Raw genomic sequence first — 17,530 nt, 5'->3', positions numbered from 1 at the left:
AGAGGACAAATTCAGATTCACTCCAAAGACTCTCAGGAAATTTTTCAAAACCACATTACTAAGTTTTGTTTGACCTCATCTAATCAATAAATGAAGAAAAAAGTTTCTTGAAATTAAAAGTTGATGTCAGAGGTGGGATTTGAAACACTTGTAAACGGTGAAGAAAAAGCATTTTGCCAAAAACCGGGATTGGACCAGGGACCTTTAGATCTTCAGTCTAACGCTCTCCCAACTGAGCTATTTCGGCCATATCTATACATTTTCTGGGGGGTTTGACACTCTGCAAATGTCAAGTGTCACACCTGGAGGGATATATTATAATTTTTCATTTGACTGTTTTTTGAAGCATGATTTCTATTTGAAACGCCTTCCATTTTGCTGTACATATTTAATAACATTCATTAACTATTTGTGAATGAGTAGAAAAAGACAGCAATTTTGCCATTGAAGTTTTACATTTTCAGTTTGTATCCATGCACCAGTATAATTCTGACCCTGTGCTTCTAGAATAGGTCATGGTCGCACATAAAATACAATTTGCATGCATAATGTTACATCAAGATTTATTTTTATGAGATGCAAACAATTGGAGCAAAATAGAGACAAAAATTTAGAGAAAATATTTTATTGATTGTTAATGTTAAAAGTGAGACCATTTGTCCCAAAATGTGCTGAAACATGTCAGAATGACATGGGCATTTCACATTTTTTAAACTATGATTAACTACTTGTTAAGTTTTTGTTTATTAAGTATCGTTATGGTCTATTGATGTATGAGGTGAAAACTATGAAAGTAGACTTACCAGCAAATCCGTTTCTAGATATATTTCATGACAGCACTGTAGAAGGTTGATTCCCTACCCTAATAGGGACAGAGAACACAAAGAGGTGAAATAGTCCCTCCTCATTGACTGTCCAAAGGATTTTTCTAGTGCCAAAAGAACAACAGACATATGCACAAAAAATCTGTTTGATGTTCCTAGAGTTCTTTTTTGAGAGGACAAATTCAGATTCACTCCAAAGACTCTCAGGAAATTTTTCAAAACCACATTACTAAGTTTTGTTTGACCTCATCTAATCAATAAATGAAGATAAAGTTTCTTGAAATTAAATGTTGATGTCAGAAGTGGGAGAAGTGGGAGTCTGCGACCTGAACGCAGCGCCTTAGACCGCTCGGCCATCCTGACTTCGATATGCAATTGGAACTTAACTCCTTCCATGCTAGTCAGCAGAAATGTTACCATTTCTTGTGATTAAAAACTTGTCACACCACCCCAAAAAAGTCAATAAATAACATTTTTTATATGCGTACTTTTCGTCTGCATTAATTTTTAAACCTCCATTTATTTTGTTTGGATATTAGAAATGTTAGATTTCTCACAAATGCGGTGATGCGCCACATTTCTTCAGAAACTACTGTTTGGCCACACAGCAGGGCTTTGAAAGGAAGAGCCCTATTTGGGTTTTGCAATGCAGATTTTGCAGGAATACCTTGCAGATGAAATTTGCAGAGTACCAAAACAGCAGAAAACCTCCCAAAGTGACCACATTTTAGAAATTATTTTGCACAATGAGTTAATCAACACCTGCAATTACTATTGTCAGCCTATAGGTGTTTTCACTCTGAACCATCCAGCATTGCAAGTATGCCAGTTTAGTGCCCAGCTTTTGCTTGCAGAGACAAGCAACCCATACATTTTTAAGTGGGCTCTACTCACTGGAGCAATGTCAAATATGTAGATGCTTTGTCTCACCATTAAAGTAGAAACCTCCTATATTTCAAATTAAAGATGACGGACCTGTGTGGAGCTTGTGTTTTTTGCCTTTTTGACTTTGTCCACAGCATATTTTTTAAGGACATTTGTCTCAGTAACGCCTCAGTGTTTCAAAGTCAAACAAGCTGACTATAATCATTCAGCTAGTGTCTGATAAGTGCTGTCTGTTTCAGCTATCAGGTTACCTTTTAATCCTCTTACAGCTAAGTCAATCTGAAATAAAACAAAATAGAGGACAAATTACTAAAAAACATTCATGTGTTCAAAAGGAAAAAGTTACCGTTTCTCAAATTTTTAACATTTTGTTTTCTGTAGATAGTTAAGATTTTTAGGCCTTTTACATTAGCTGTAAATAATGAGTCCATGTGCTTTGTTTAATATCTCCTTAAAATGGAAACGGTGAAGAAAAAGCATTTTGCTGAAACCCGGGATTGGACCAGGAACCTTTAGATCTTCAGTCTAACGCTCTCCCAACTGAGCTATTTTGGCCATATCTATGCATTTTCTGGGGGGTTTGACACTCTGCAAATGTCAAGTGTCACACCTGGAGGGATATATTATAATTTTTAATTTGACTGTTTTTGAAGCATGATTTCTATTTGAAACGCCTTCCATTTTGCTGTACATATTTATTAACATTCATTAACTATTTGTGAATGAGTAGAAAAAGACAGCAATTTTGCCATTGAATTTTTACATTTTCAGTTTGTCTCCATGCACCAGAATAATTCTGACCCTGTGCTTCTAGGATAGGTCATGGTCGCACATAAAACACAATTTGCATGCATAATGTTACATCAAGTTTTATTTTTTATGAGATGCAAACAATTGGAGCAAAAAAGAGACAAAAATGTAGAGAAAATATTTTATTGATTGTTAATGTTAAAAGTGATAACATTTGTCCCAAAATGTGCTGAAACATGTCAGAATGACATGCGCATTTCACACTTTTTAAACTATGATTATCTACTTTTTAAGTTTTTGTTTATTAAGTATCGTTATGGTCTACTGATGTATGAGGTGAAAACTATGAAAGTAGACTTACCAGCAAATCCGTTTCTAGATATATTTCATGACAGCACTGTAGAAGGTTGATTCCCTACCCTAATAGGGACAGAGAACACAAAGAGGTGAAATAGTCTATCCTCATTGACTGTCCAAAGGATTTTTCTAGTGCCAAAAGAACAACAGACATATGCACAAAAAATCTGTTTGATGTTCCTAGAGTTCTTTTTGGAGAGGACAAATTCAGATTCACTCCAAAGACTCACAGGAATACATTTTTCAAAACCACATTACTAAGTTTTGTTTGACCTCATCTAATCAATAAATTAAGATAAAGTTTCTTGAAATGAAAAGTTGATGTCACGCCTTCAGGGGAGACTGCGACCTGAACGCAGCGCCTCAGACCGCTCGGCCATCCTGACATCGATATGCAATTGGAACTTAACTCCTTCCATGCTAGTCAGCAGAAAAGTTACCATTTCTTGTGATTAAAAACTTGTCACACCACCCCAAAAAAGTCAATAAATAACATTTTTTATATGCGTACTTTTCGTCTGCATTAATTTTTAAACCTCCATTTATTTTGTTTGGATATTAGAAATATTAGATTTCTCACAAATGCGGTGATGCACCACATTTCTTCAGAAACTACTGTTTGGCCACACAGCAGGGCTTTGAAAGGAAGAGCCCTATTTGGGTTTTGCAATGCAGATTTTGCAGGAATACTTTGCAGATGAACTTTGCAGAGTACCAAAACAGCAGAAAACCTCCCAAAGTGACCACATTTTAGAAATTATTTTGCACAATGAGCTAATCAACACCTGCAATTACTATTGTCAGCCTATAGGTGTTTTTACTCTGAACCATCCAGCATTGCAAGTATGCCAGTTTAGTGCCCAGCTTTTGCTTGCAGAGACAAGCAACCCATACATTTTTATGTGGGCTCTACTCACTGGAGCAATGTCAAATATGTAGATGCTTTGTCTTACCATTAAAGTAGAAACCTCCTATATTTCAAATTAAAGATGACAGACCTGTGTGGAGCTTGTGTTTTTTGCCTTTTTGACTTTGTCCCCAGCATATTTTTTAAGGACATTTGTCTCAGTAATGCCTCAGTGTTTCAAAGTCAAACAAGCTGACTATAATCATTCAGCTAGTGTCTGATAAGTGCTGTCTGTTTCAGCTATCAGGTTACCTTTTAATCCTCTTACAGCTAAAGCTCCCGTTACACACTGCGATATCGCGAGCAATATCGCTGTAAAGTCACCGATTTGGTGACGTTACAGCGATATTACTAGCGATATCGCTGCATGTGATACTTACCTCCGACCGGCTCCCCCGTTGGTTATCGCTGATCGCGCGAGAAGCTCCTGGACCATTCCTCGCCCGTCACTTCTTGCGGCGCTTCCTGTGGTGCCGACAAGCGACGCGTGGAGCCGGGCGGGAGGACGCAGGATCGCCGCGTCTAACAGGTAAGTAGTGATCCCCGACCCCAGCGATGTCGCTGGTGAGATCTGCCTGAGTAGCAGCTCACTAGCGACCACCTAGCGATTCACCAGCGATCCTGACCGCTTCATATCGCTGGTCGGGATCGCTGGTGAGTCGCTAGGTGTAACGGTACCCTAAGTCAATCTGAAATAAAACAAAATAGAGGAAAAATAACTAAAAAACATTCATGTGTTCAAAAGGAAAAAGTTACCGTTTCTCAAATTTTTAACATTTTGTTTTCTGTAGATAGTTAAGATTTTTAGGCCTTTTACATTAGCTGTAAATAATCAGTCCATGTGCTTTGTTTAATATCTCCTTAAAATGTAAACGGTGAAGAAAAAGCATTTTGCCGAAACCCGGGATTGGACCAGGGACCTTTAGTCTAACGCTCTCCCAACTGAGCTATTTCGGCCATATCTATACATTTTCTGGGGGGTTTGACACTCTGCAAATGTCAAGTGTCACACCTGGAGGGATATATTATAATTTTTCATTTGACTGTTTTTTGAAGCATGATTTCTATTTGAAACGCCTTCCATTTTGCTGTACATATTTAATAACATTCATTAACTATTTGTGAATGAGTAGAAAAAGACAGCAATTTTGCCATTGAATTTTTACATTTTCAGTTTGTCTCCATGCACCAGTATAATTCTGACCCTGTGCTTCTAGGATAGGTCATGGTCGCACATAAAACACAATTTGCATGCATAATGTTACATCAAGTTTTATTTTTTATGAGATGCAAACAATTGGAGCAAAAAAGAGACAAAAATTTAGAGAAAATATTTTATTGATTGTTAAAAGTGAGACCATTTGTCCCAAAATGTGCTGAAACATGTCAGAAGGACATGGGCAATTCACATTTTTTAAACTATGATTACCTACTTGTTAAGTTTTTGTTTATTAAGTATCGTTATGGTCTATTGATGTATGAGGTGAAAACTTTGAAAGTAGACTTACCAGCAAATCCGTTTCTAGATATATTTCATGACAGCACTGTAGAAGGTTGATTCCCTACCCTAATAGGGACAGAGAACACAAAGAGGTGAAATAGTCCCTCCTCATTGACTGTCCAAAGGATTTTTCTAGAACAACAGACATATGCACAAAAAATCTGTTTGATGTTCTTTTTTGAGAGGACAAATTCAGATTCACTCCAAAGACTCTCAGGAAATTTTTCAAAACCACATTACTAAGTTTTGTTTGACCTCATCTCATCAATAAATGAAGATAAAGTTTCTTGAAATTAAATGTTGATGTCAGAAGTGGGATTTGAACCCACGCCTCCAAGGGAGACTGCGACCTGAACGCAGCGCCTTAGACCGCTCTGCCATCCTAACTTCAATATGCAATTGGAACTTAACTCCTTCCATGCTAGTCAGCAGAAATGTTAACATTCCTTGTGATTACAAACTTGTCACACCACCCCAAAAAAGTCAATAAATAACATTTTTTATATGCGTACTTTTCGTCTGCATTAATTTTTAAACCTCCATTTATTTTGTTTGGATATTAGAAATGTTAGATTTCTCACAAATGCGGTGATGCACCACATTTCTTCAGAAACTACTGTTTGGCCATACAGCAGGGCTTTGAAAGGAAGAGCCCTATTTGGGTTTTGCAATGCAGATTTTGCAGGAATACCTTGCAGATGAAATTTGCAGAGTACCAAAACAGCAGAAAACCTCCCAAAGTGACCACATTTTGAAATTATTTTGCACAATGAGTTAATCAACACCTGCAATTACTATTGTCAGCCTATAGGTGTTTTCACTCTGAACCATCCAGCATTGCAAGTATGCCAGTTTAGTGCCCAGCTTTTGCTTGCAGAGACAAGCAAACCATACATTTTTAAGTGGGCTCTACTCACTGGAGCAATGTCAAATATGTAGATGCTTTGTCTCACCATTAAAGTAGAAACCTCCTATATTTCAAATTAAAGATGATGGACCTGTGTGGAGCTTGTGTTTTTTGCCTTTTTGACTTTGTCCACAGCATATTTTTTAAGGACATTTGTCTCAGTAATGCCTCAGTGTTTCAAAGTCAAACAAGCTGATTATAATCATTCAGCTAGTGTCTGATAAGTGCTGTCTGTTTCAGCTATCAGGTTACCTTTTAATCCTCTTACAGCTAAGTCAATCTGAAATAAAACAAAATAGAGGAAAAATTACTAAAAAACATTAATGTGTTCAAAAGGAAAAAGTTACCGTTTCTCAAATTTTTAACATTTTGTTTTTTGTAGATAGTTAAGATTTTTAGGCCTTTTGATCATGATCAGTCCATGTGCTTTGTTTAATATCTCCTTAAAATGTAAACGGTGAAGAAAAAGCATTTTGCCGAAACCCGGGACCTTTAGATCTTCAGTCTAACGCTCTCCCAACTGAGCTATTTCGGCCATATCTATACATTTTCTGGGGGGTTTGACACTCTGCAAATGTCAAGTGTCACACCTGGAGGGATATATTATAATTTTTCATTTGACTGTTTTTTGAAGCATGATTTCTATTTGAAACGCCTTCCATTTTGCTGTACATATTTAATAACATTCATTAACTATTTGTGAATGAGTAGAAAAAGACAGCAATTTTGCCATTGAATTTTTACATTTTCAGTTTGTCTCCATGCACCAGTAAAATTCTGACCCTGTGCTTCTAGAATAGGTCATGGTCGCACATAAAACACAATTTGCATGCATAATGTTACATCAAGTTTTATTTTTTATGAGATGCAAACAATTGGAGCAAAAAAGAGACAAAAATTTAGATAAAATATTTTCTTGATTGTTAAAAGTGAGACCATTTGTCCCAAAATGTGCTGAAACATGTCAGAATGACATGGGCATTTCACATTTTTTAAACTATGATTACCTACTTGTTAAGTTTTTGTTTATTAAGTATCGTTATGGTCTATTGATGTATGAGGTGAAAACTATGAAAGTAGACTTACCAGCAAATCCGTTTCTAGATATATTTCATGACAGCACTGTAGAAGGTTGATTCCCTACCCTAATAGGGACAGAGAACACAAAGAGGTGAAATAGTCCCTCCTCATTTACTGTCCAAAGGATTTTTCTAGTGCCAAAACAACAACAGACATATGCACAAAAAATCTGTTTGATGTTCCTAGAGTTCTTTTTTGAGAGGACAAATTCAGATTCACTCCAAAGACTCTCAGGAAATTTTTCAAAACCACATTACTAAGTTTTGTTTGACCTCATCTAATCAATAAATGAAGATAAAGTTTCTTGAAATTAAATGTTGATGTCAGAAGTGCGATTTGAACACACAACTCCACCGGAATGCAGCGCCTTAGACCGCTCGGCCATCCTGACTTCGATATGCAATTGGAACTTAACTCCTTCCATGCTAGTCAGCAGAAATGTTACCATTCCTTGTGATTAAAAACTTGTCACACCACCCCAAAAAAGTCAATAAATAACATTTTTTATATGCGTACTTTTCGTCTGCATTAATTTTTAAACCTCCATTTATTTTGTTTGGATGTTAGAAATGTTAGATTTCTCACAAATGCGGTGATGCACCACATTTCTTCAGAAACTACTGTTTGGCCACACAGCAGGGCTTTGAAAGGAAGAGCCCTATTTGGGTTTTGCAATGCAGATTTTGCAGGAATACCTTGCAGATGAAATTTGCAGAGTACCAAAACAGCAGAAAACCTCCCAAAGTGACCACATTTTAGAAATTATTTTGCACAATGAGTTAATCAACACCTGCAATTACTATTGTCAGCCTATAGGTGTTTTCACTCTGAACCATCCAGCATTGCAAGTATGCCAGTTTAGTGCCCAGCTTTTGCTTGCAGAGACAAGCAACCCATACATTTTTAAGTGGGCTCTACTCACTGGAGCAATATCAAATATGTAGATGCTTTGTCTCACCATTAAAGTAGAAACCTCCTATATTTCAAATTAAAGATGACGGACCTGTGTGGAGCTTGTGTTTTTTGCCTTTTTGACTTTGTCCACAGCATATTTTTTAAGGACATTTGTCTCAGTAATGCCTCAGTGTTTCAAAGTCAAACAAGCTGACTATAATCATTCAGCTAGTGTCTGATAAGTGCTGTCTGTTTCAGCTATCAGGTTACCTTTTAATCCTCTTACAGCTAAGTCAATCTGAAATAAAACAAAATAGAGGAATAATTACTAAAAAACATTCATGTGTTCAAAAGGAAAAAGTTACCGTTTCTCAAATTTTTAACATTTTGTTTTCTGTAGATAGTTAAGATTTTTAGGCCTTTTGATCATGATCAGTCCATGTGTTTTGTTTAATATCTCCTTAACATGTAAACGGTGAAGAAAAAGCATTTTGCCGAAACCCGGGATCTTTAGATCTTCAGTCTAACGCTCTCCCAACTGAGCTATTTCGGCCATATCTATACATTTTCTGGGGGGTTTGACACTCTGCAAATGTCAAGTGTCACACCTGGAGGGATATATTATAATTTTTCATTTGACTGTTTTTTGAAGCATGATTTCTATTTGAAACGCCTTCCATTTTGCTGTACATATTTAATAACATTCATTAACTATTTGTGAATGAGTAGAAAAAGACAGCAATTTTGCCATTGAATTTTTACATTTTCAGTTTGTCTCCATGCACCAGTATAATTCTGACCCTGTGCTTCTAGAATAGGTCATGGTCGCACATAAAACACAATTTGCATGCATAATGTTACATCAAGTTTTATTTTTTATGAGATGCAAACAATTGGAGCAAAAAAGAGACAAAAATTTAGAGAAAATATTTTATTGATTGTTAATGTTAAAAGTGAGACCATTTGTCCCAAAATGTGCTGAAACATGTCAGAAGGACATGGGCATTTCACATTTTTTAAACTATGATTACCTACTTGTTAAGTTTTTGTTTATTAAGTATCGTTATGGTCTATTGATGTATGAGGTGAAAACTATGAAAGTAGACTTACCAGCAAATCCGTTTCTAGATATATTTCATGACAGCACTGTAGAAGGTTGATTCCCTACCCTAATAGGGACAGAGAACACAAAGAGGTGAAATAGTCCCTCCTCAATGACTGTCCAAAGGATTTTTCTAGTGCCAAAAGAACAACAGAGATATGCACAAAAAATCTGTTTGATGTTCCTAGAGTTCTTTTTTGAGAGGACAAATTCAGATTCACTACAAAGACTCTCAGGAAATTTTTCAAAACCACATTACTAAGTTTTGTTTGACCTCATCTAATCAATAAATGAAGATAAAGTTTCTTGAAATTAAATGTTGATGTCAGAAGTGGGATTTGAAACCACTCCTCCAGGGGAGACACGCAGCGCCTTAGACCGCTCGGCCATCCTGACTTCGATATGCAATTGGAACTTAACTCCTTCCATGCTAGTCAGCAGAAATGTTACCATCCCTTGTGATTAAAAACTTGTCACACCACCCCAAAAAAGTCAATAAATAACATTTTTTATATGCGTACTTTTCGTCTGCATTAATTTTTAAACCTCCATTTATTTTGTTTGGATATTAGAAATGTTAGATTTCTCACAAATGCGGTGATGCACCACATTTCTTCAGAAACTACTGTTTGGCCACACAGCAGGGCTTTGAAAGGAAGAGCCCTATTTGGGTTTTGCAATGCAGATTTTGCAGGAATACCTTGCAGATGAAATTTGCAGAGTACCAAAACAGCAGAAAACCTCCCAAAGTGACCACATTTTAGAAATTATTTTGCACAATGAGTTAATCAACACCTGCAATTTCTATTGTCAGCCTATAGGTGTTTTCACTCTGAACCATCCAGCATTGCAAGTATGCCAGTTTAGTGCCCAGCTTTTGCTTGCAGAGACAAGCAACCCATCCATTTTTAAGTGGGCTCTACTCACTGGAGCAATGTCAAATATGTAGATGCTTTGTCTCACCATTAAAGTAGAAACCTCCTATATTTCAAATTAAAGATGACGGACCTGTGTGGAGCTTGTGTTTTTTGCCTTTTTGACTTTGTCCACAGCATATTTTTTAAGGACATTTGTCTCAGTAATGCCTCAGTGTTTCAAAGTCAAACAAGCTGACTATAATCATTCAGCTAGTGTCTGATAAGTGCTGTCTGTTTCAGCTATCAGGTTACCTTTTAATCCTCTTACAGCTAAGTCAATCTGAAATAAAACAAAATAGAGGAAAAATTACTAAAAAACATTCATGTGTTCAAAAGGAAAAAGTTACCGTTTCTCAAATTTTTAACATTTTGTTTTCTGTAGATAGTTAAGATTTTTAGGCCTTTTGATCATGATCAGTCCATGTGCTTTGTTTAATATCTCCTTAAAATGTAAGCGGTGAAGAAAAAGCATTTTGCCGAAACCCGGGATTGGACCAGGGACCTTTAGATCTTCAGTCTAACGCTCTCCCAACTGAGCTATTTCGACCATATCTATACATTTTCTGGGGGGTTTGACACTCTGCAAATGTCAAGTGTCACACCTGGAGGGATATATTATAATTTTTCATTTGACTGTTTTTTGAAGCATGATTTCTATTTGAAACGCCTTCCATTTTGCTGTACATATTTAATAACATTCATTAACTATTTGTGAATGAGTAGAAAAAGACAGCAATTTTGCCATTGAATTTTTACATTTTCAGTTTGTCTCCATGCACCAGTATAATTCTGACCCTGTGCTTCTAGAATAGGTCATGGTCGCACATAAAACACAATTTGCATGCATAATGTTACATCAAGTTTTATTTTTTATGAGATGCAAACAATTGGAGCAAAAAAGAGACAAAAATTTAGAGAAGATATTTTATTGATTGTTAAAAGTGAGACCATTTGTCCCAAAATGTGCTGAAACATGTCAGAAGGACATGGGCATTTCACATTTTTTAAACTATGATTACCTACTTGTTAAGTTTTTGTTAATTAAGTATCGTTATGGTCTATTGATGTATGAGGTGAAAACTATGAAAGTAGACTTACCAGCAAATCCGTTTCTAGATATATTTCATGACAGCACTGTAGAAGGTTGATTCCCTACCCTAATAGGGACAGAGAACACAAAGAGGTGAAATAGTCCCTCCTCATTGACTGTCCAAAGGATTTTTCTAGTGCCAAAAGAACAACAGACATATGCACAAAAAAACCTGTTTGATGTTCCTAGAGTTCTTTTTTGAGAGGACAAATTCAGATTCACTCCAAAGACTCTCAGGAAATTTTTCAAAACCACATTACTTGTTTTGTTTTGTTTGACCTCATCTAATCAATAAATGAAGATAAAGTTTCTTGAAATTAAATGTTGATGTCTGAAGTGGGATTTGAACCCACGCCTCCAGGGAAGACTGCGACCTGAACGCAGCGCCTTAGACCGCTCGGCCATCCTGACTTCTTTATGCAATTGGAACTTAACTCCTTCCATGCTAGTCAGCAGAAATGTTACCATCCCTTGTGATTAAAAACTTGTCACACCACCCCAAAAAAGTCAATAAATAACATTTTTTATATGCGTACTTTTCGTCTGCATTAATTTTTAAACCTCCATTTATTTTGTTTGGATATTAGAAATGTTAGATTTCTCACAAATGCGGTGATGCACCACATTTCTTCAGAAACTACTGTTTGGCCACACAGCAGGGCTTTGAAAGGAAGAGCCCTATTTGGGTTTTGCAATGCATATTTTGCAGGAATACCTTGCAGATGAAATTTGCAGAGTACCAAAACAGCAGAAAACCTCCCAAAGTGACCACATTTTAGAAATTATTTTGCACAATGAGTTAATCAACACCTGCAATTACTATTGTCAGCCTATAGGTGTTTTCACTCTGAACCATCCAGCATTGCAAGTATGCCAGTTTAGTGCCCAGCTTTTGCTTGCAGAGACAAGCAACCCATACATTTTTAAGTGGGCTCTACTCACTGGAGCAATGTCAAATATGTAGATGCTTTGTCTCACCATTAAAGTAGAAACCTCCTATATTTCAAATTAAAGATGACGGACCTGTGTGGAGCTTGTGTTTTTTGCCTTTTTGACTTTGTCCACAGCATATTTTTTAAGGACATTTTTCTCAGTAATGCCTCAGTGTTTCAAAGTCAAACAAGCTGACTATAATCATTCAGCTAGTGTCTGATAAGTGCTGTCTGTTTCAGCTATCAGGTTACCTTTTAATCCTCTTACAGCTAAGTCAATCTGAAATAAAACAAAAGAGAGGAAAAATTACTAAAAAACATTCATGTGTTCAAAAGGAAAAAGTTACCGTTTCTCAAATTTTTAACATTTTGTTTTCTGTAGATAGTTAAGATTTTTAGGCCTTTAGATCTTGATCAGTCCATGTGCTTTGTTTAATATCTCCTTAAAATGTAAACGGTGAAGAAAAAGCAATTTGCTGAAACCCGGGATTGGACCAGGGACCTTTAGATCTTCAGTCTAACGCTCTCCCAACTGAGATATTTCGGCCATATCTATACATTTTCTGGGGGGTTTGACACTCTGCAAATGTCAAGTGTCACACCTGGAGGGATATATTATAATTTTTCATTTGACTGTTTTTTGAAGCATGATTTCTATTTGAAACGCCTTCCATTTTGCTGTACATATATAATAACATTCATTAACTATTTGTGAATGAGTAGAAAAAGACAGCAATTTTGCCATTGAATTTTTACATTTTCAGTTTGTCTCCATGCACCAGTATAATTCTGACCCTGTGCTTCTAGAATAGGTCATGGTCGCACATAAAACACAATTTGCATGCATAAAGTTACATCAAGTTTTATTTTTTATGAGATGCAAACAATTGGAGCAAAAAAGAGACAAAAATTTAGAGAAAATATTTTATTGATTGTTAAAAGTGAGACCATTTGTCCCAAAATGTGCTGAAACATGTCAGAAGGACATGGGCATTTCACATTTTTTAAACTATGATTACCTACTTGTTAAGTTTTTGTTAATTAAGTATCGTTATGGTCTATTGATGTATGAGGTGAAAACTATGAAAGTAGACTTACCAGCAAATCCGTTTCTAGATATATTTCATGACAGCACTGTAGAAGGTTGATTCCCTACCCTAATAGGGACAGAGAACACAAAGAGGTGAAATAGTCCCTCCTCATTGACTGTCCAAAGGATTTTTCTAGTGCCAAAAGAACAACAGACATATGCACAAAAAATCTGTTTGATGTTCCTAGAGTTCTTTTTTGAGAGGACAAATTCAGATTCACTCCAAAGACTCTCAGGAAATTTTTCAAAACCACATTACTAAGTTTTGTTTGACCTCATCTAATCAATAAATGAAGATAAAGTTTCTTGAAATTAAATGTTGATGTCAGAAGTGGGATTTGAACCCACGCCTCCAGGGGAGACTGCGACCTGCGACTGCGACAAAATAGAGGAAAAATTACTAAAAAACATTCATGTGTTCAAAAGGAAAAAGTTACCGTTTCTCAAATTTTTAACAGAGACTGCCACGTGAACGCAGCGCCTTAGACCACTTGGCCATCCTGACTTCGACATGCAATTGGAACTTAACTCCTTCCATGCTAGTCAGCAGAAATGTTACCATTCCTTGTGATTAAAAACTTGTCACACCACCCCAAAAAAGTCAATAAATAACATTTTTATATGCGTACTTTTCGTCTGCATAAATTTTTAAACCTCCATTTATTTTGTTTGGATATTAGAAATGTTAGATTTCTCACAAATGCGGTGATGCACCACATTTCTTCAGAAACTACTGTTTGGCCACACAGCAGGGCTTTGAAAGGAAGAGCCCTATTTGGGTTTTGCAATGCAGATTTTGCAGGAATACTTTGCAGAGTACCAAAACAGCAGAAAACCTCCCAAAGTGACCACATTTTAGAAATTATTTTGCACAATGAGTTAATCAACACCTGCAATTACTATTGTCAGCCTATAGGTGTTTTCACTCTGAACCATCCAGCATTGCAAGTATGCCAGTTTAGTGCCCAGCTTTTGCTTGCAGAGACAAGCAACCCATACATTTTTAAGTGGGCTCTACTCACTGGAGCAATGTCAAATATGTAGATGCTTTGTCTCACCATTAAAGTAGAAACCTCCTATATTTCAAATTAAAGATGACGGACCTGTGTGGAGCTTGTGTTTTTTGCCTTTTTGACTTTGTCCACAGCATATTTTTTAAGGACATTTGTCTCAGTAATGCCTCAGTGTTTCAAAGTCAAACAAGCTGACTATAATCATTCAGCTAGTGTCTGATAAGTGCTGTCTGTTTCAGCTATCAGGTTACCTTTTAATCCTCTTACAGCTAAGTCAATCTGAAATAAAACAAAATAGAGGAAAAATTACTAAAAAACATTCATGTGTTCAAAAGGAAAAAGTTACCGTTTCTCAAATTTTTAACATTTTGTTTTCTGTAGATAGTTAAGATTTTTAGGCCTTTTGATCATGATCAGTCCATGTGCTTTGTTTAATATCTCCTTAAAATGTAAACGGTGAAGAAAAAGCATTTTGCCGAAACCCGGGATTGGACCAGGGACCTTTAGATCTTCAGTCTAACGCTCTCCCAACTGAGCTATTTCGGCCATATCTATACATTTTCTGGGGGGTTTGACACTCTGCAAATGTCAAGTGTCACACCTGGAGGGATATATTATAATTTTTCATTTGACTGTTTTTTGAAGCATGATTTCTATTTGAAACGCCTTCCATTTTGCTGTACATATTTAATAACATTCATTAACTATTTGTGAATGAGTAGAAAAAGACAGCAATTTTGCCATTGAATTTTTACATTTTCAGTTTGTCTCCATGCACCAGTATAATTCTGACCCTGTGCTTCTAGAATAGGTCATGGTCGCACATAAAACACAATTTGCATGCATAATGTTACATCAAGTTTTATTTTTTATGAGATGCAAACAATTGGAGCAAAAAAGAGACAAAAATTTAGAGAAAATATTTTATTGATTGTTAAAAGTGAGACCATTTGTCCCAAAATGTGCTGAAACATGTCAGAAGGACATGGGCATTTCACATTTTTTAAACTATGATTACCTACTTGTTAAGTTTTTGTTAATTAAGTATCGTTATGGTCTATTGATGTATGAGGTGAAAACTATGAAAGTAGACTTACCAGCAAATCCGTTTCTAGATATATTTCATGACAGCACTGTAGAAGGTTGATTCCCTACCCTAATAGGGACAGAGAACACAAAGAGGTGAAATAGTCCCTCCTCATTGACTGTCCAAAGGATTTTTCTAGTGCCAAAAGAACAACAGACATATGCACAAAAAAACCTGTTTGATGTTCCTAGAGTTCTTTTTTGAGAGGACAAATTCAGATTCACTCCAAAGACTCTCAGGAAATTTTTCAAAACCACATTACTAAGTTTTGTTTGACCTCATCTAATCAATAAATGAAGATAAAGTTTCTTGAAAATAAATGTTGATGTCAGAAGTGGGATTTGAACCCACGCCTCCAGGGAAGACTGCGACCTGAACGCAGCGCCTTAGACCGCTCGGCCATCCTGACTTCGATATGCAATTGGAACTTAACTCCTTCCATGCTAGTCAGCAGAAATGTTACCATCCCTTGTGATTAAAAACTTGTCACACCACCCCAAAAAAGTCAATAAATAACATTTTTTATATGCGTACTTTTCGTCTGCATTAATTTTTAAACCTCCATTTATTTTGTTTGGATATTAGAAATGTTAGATTTCTCACAAATGCGGTGATGCACCACATTTCTTCAGAAACTACTGTTTGGCCACACAGCAGGGCTTTGAAAGGAAGAGCCCTATTTGGGTTTTGCAATGCAGATTTTGCAGGAATACCTTGCAGATGAAATTTGCAGAGTACCAAAACAGCAGAAAACCTCCCAAAGTGACCACATTTTAGAAATTATTTTGCACAATGAGTTAATCAACACCTGCAATTACTATTGTCAGCCTATAGGTGTTTTCACTCTGAACCATCCAGCATTGCAAGTATGCCAGTTTAGTGCCCAGCTTTTGCTTGCAGAGACAAGCAACCCATACATTTTTAAGTGGGCTCTACTCACTGGAGCAATGTCAAATATGTAGATGCTTTGTCTCACCATTAAAGTAGAAACCTCCTATTTTTCAAATTAAAGATGACGGACCTTTGTGGAGCTTGTGTTTTTTGCCTTTTTGACTTTGTCCACAGCATATTTTTTAAGGACATTTGTCTCAGTAATGCCTCAGTGTTTCAAAGTCAAACAAGCTGACTATAATCATTCAGCTAGTGTCTGATAAGTGCTGTCTGTTTCAGCTATCAGGTTACCTTTTAATCCTCTTACAGCTAAGTCAATCTGAAATAAAACAAAATAGAGGAAAAATTACTAAAAAACATTCATGTGTTCAAAAGGAAAAAGTTACCGTTTCTCAAATTTTTAACATTTTGTTTTCTGTAGATAGTTAAGATTTTTAGGCCTTTTGATCATGATCAGTCCATGTGCTTTGTTTAATATCTCCTTAAAATGTAAACGGTGAAGAAAAAGCATTTTGCCGAAACCCGGGATTGGACCAGGGACCTTTAGATCTTCAGTCTAACGCTCTCCCAACTGAGCTATTTCGGCCATATCTATACATTTTCTGGGGGGTTTGACACTCTGCAAATGTCAAGTGTCACACCTGGAGGGATATATTATAATTTTTCATTTGACTGTTTTTTGAAGCATGATTTCTATTTGAAACGCCTTCCATTTTGCTGTACATATTTAATAACATTCATTAACTATTTGTGAATGAGTAGAAAAAGACAGCAATTTTGCCATTGAATTTTTACATTTTCAGTTTGTCTCCATGCACCAGTATAATTCTGACCCTGTGCTTCTAGAATAGGTCATGGTCGCACATAAAACACAATTTGCATGCATAATGTTACATCAAGTTTTATTTTTTATGAGATGCAAACAATTGGAGCAAAAAAGAGACAAAAATTTAGAGAAAATATTTTATTGATTGTTAAAAGTGAGACCATTTGTCCCAAAATGTGCTGAAACATGTCAGAAGGACATGGGCATTTCACATTTTTTAAACTATGATTACCTACTTGTTAAGTTTTTGTTAATTAAGTATCGTTATGGTCTATTGATGTATGAGGTGAAAACTATGAAAGTAGACTTACCAGCAAATCCGTTTCTAGATATATTTCATGACAGCACTGTAGAAGGTTGATTCCCTACCCTAATAGGGACAGAGAACACAAAGAGGTGAAATAGTCCCTCCTCATTGACTGTCCAAAGGATTTTTCTAGTGCCAAAAGAACAACAGACATATGCACAAAAAAACCT

General features: G+C 36.2%; 4 non-coding genes across 4 annotated transcripts; all 4 read right to left on the bottom strand.

Annotated features, from left to right (window-relative positions):
- Window positions 1-13,559: 13,559 nt before the first annotated feature.
- Window positions 13,560-13,741, bottom strand: TRNAV-CAC (transfer RNA valine (anticodon CAC)). Its single transcript has 2 exons — window positions 13,704-13,741; window positions 13,560-13,604 (listed from the first exon to the last, which is right to left on the bottom strand). It is a non-coding gene; the product is annotated as a tRNA-Val (tRNA).
- A 981-nt stretch (window positions 13,742-14,722) lies between these two features.
- On the bottom strand, window positions 14,723-14,795 carry TRNAF-GAA (transfer RNA phenylalanine (anticodon GAA)). Its single transcript has one exon. It is a non-coding gene; the product is annotated as a tRNA-Phe (tRNA).
- Window positions 14,796-15,662: 867 nt separating this feature from the next.
- TRNAL-CAG (transfer RNA leucine (anticodon CAG)) lies at window positions 15,663-15,745 on the bottom strand. Its single transcript has one exon. It is a non-coding gene; the product is annotated as a tRNA-Leu (tRNA).
- Window positions 15,746-16,740: 995 nt separating this feature from the next.
- On the bottom strand, window positions 16,741-16,813 carry TRNAF-GAA (transfer RNA phenylalanine (anticodon GAA)). Its single transcript has one exon. It is a non-coding gene; the product is annotated as a tRNA-Phe (tRNA).
- Window positions 16,814-17,530: the final 717 nt, after the last annotated feature.

Source organism: Dendrobates tinctorius, unplaced genomic scaffold, assembly GCF_039654945.1.
Source record: "Dendrobates tinctorius isolate UK_male_01 unplaced genomic scaffold, ASM3965494v1 ptg000350l, whole genome shotgun sequence".
Classification (NCBI taxonomy): Eukaryota; Metazoa; Chordata; class Amphibia; order Anura; family Dendrobatidae; genus Dendrobates; species Dendrobates tinctorius.
This window is presented reverse-complemented; position numbering and strand designations above follow the sequence as displayed.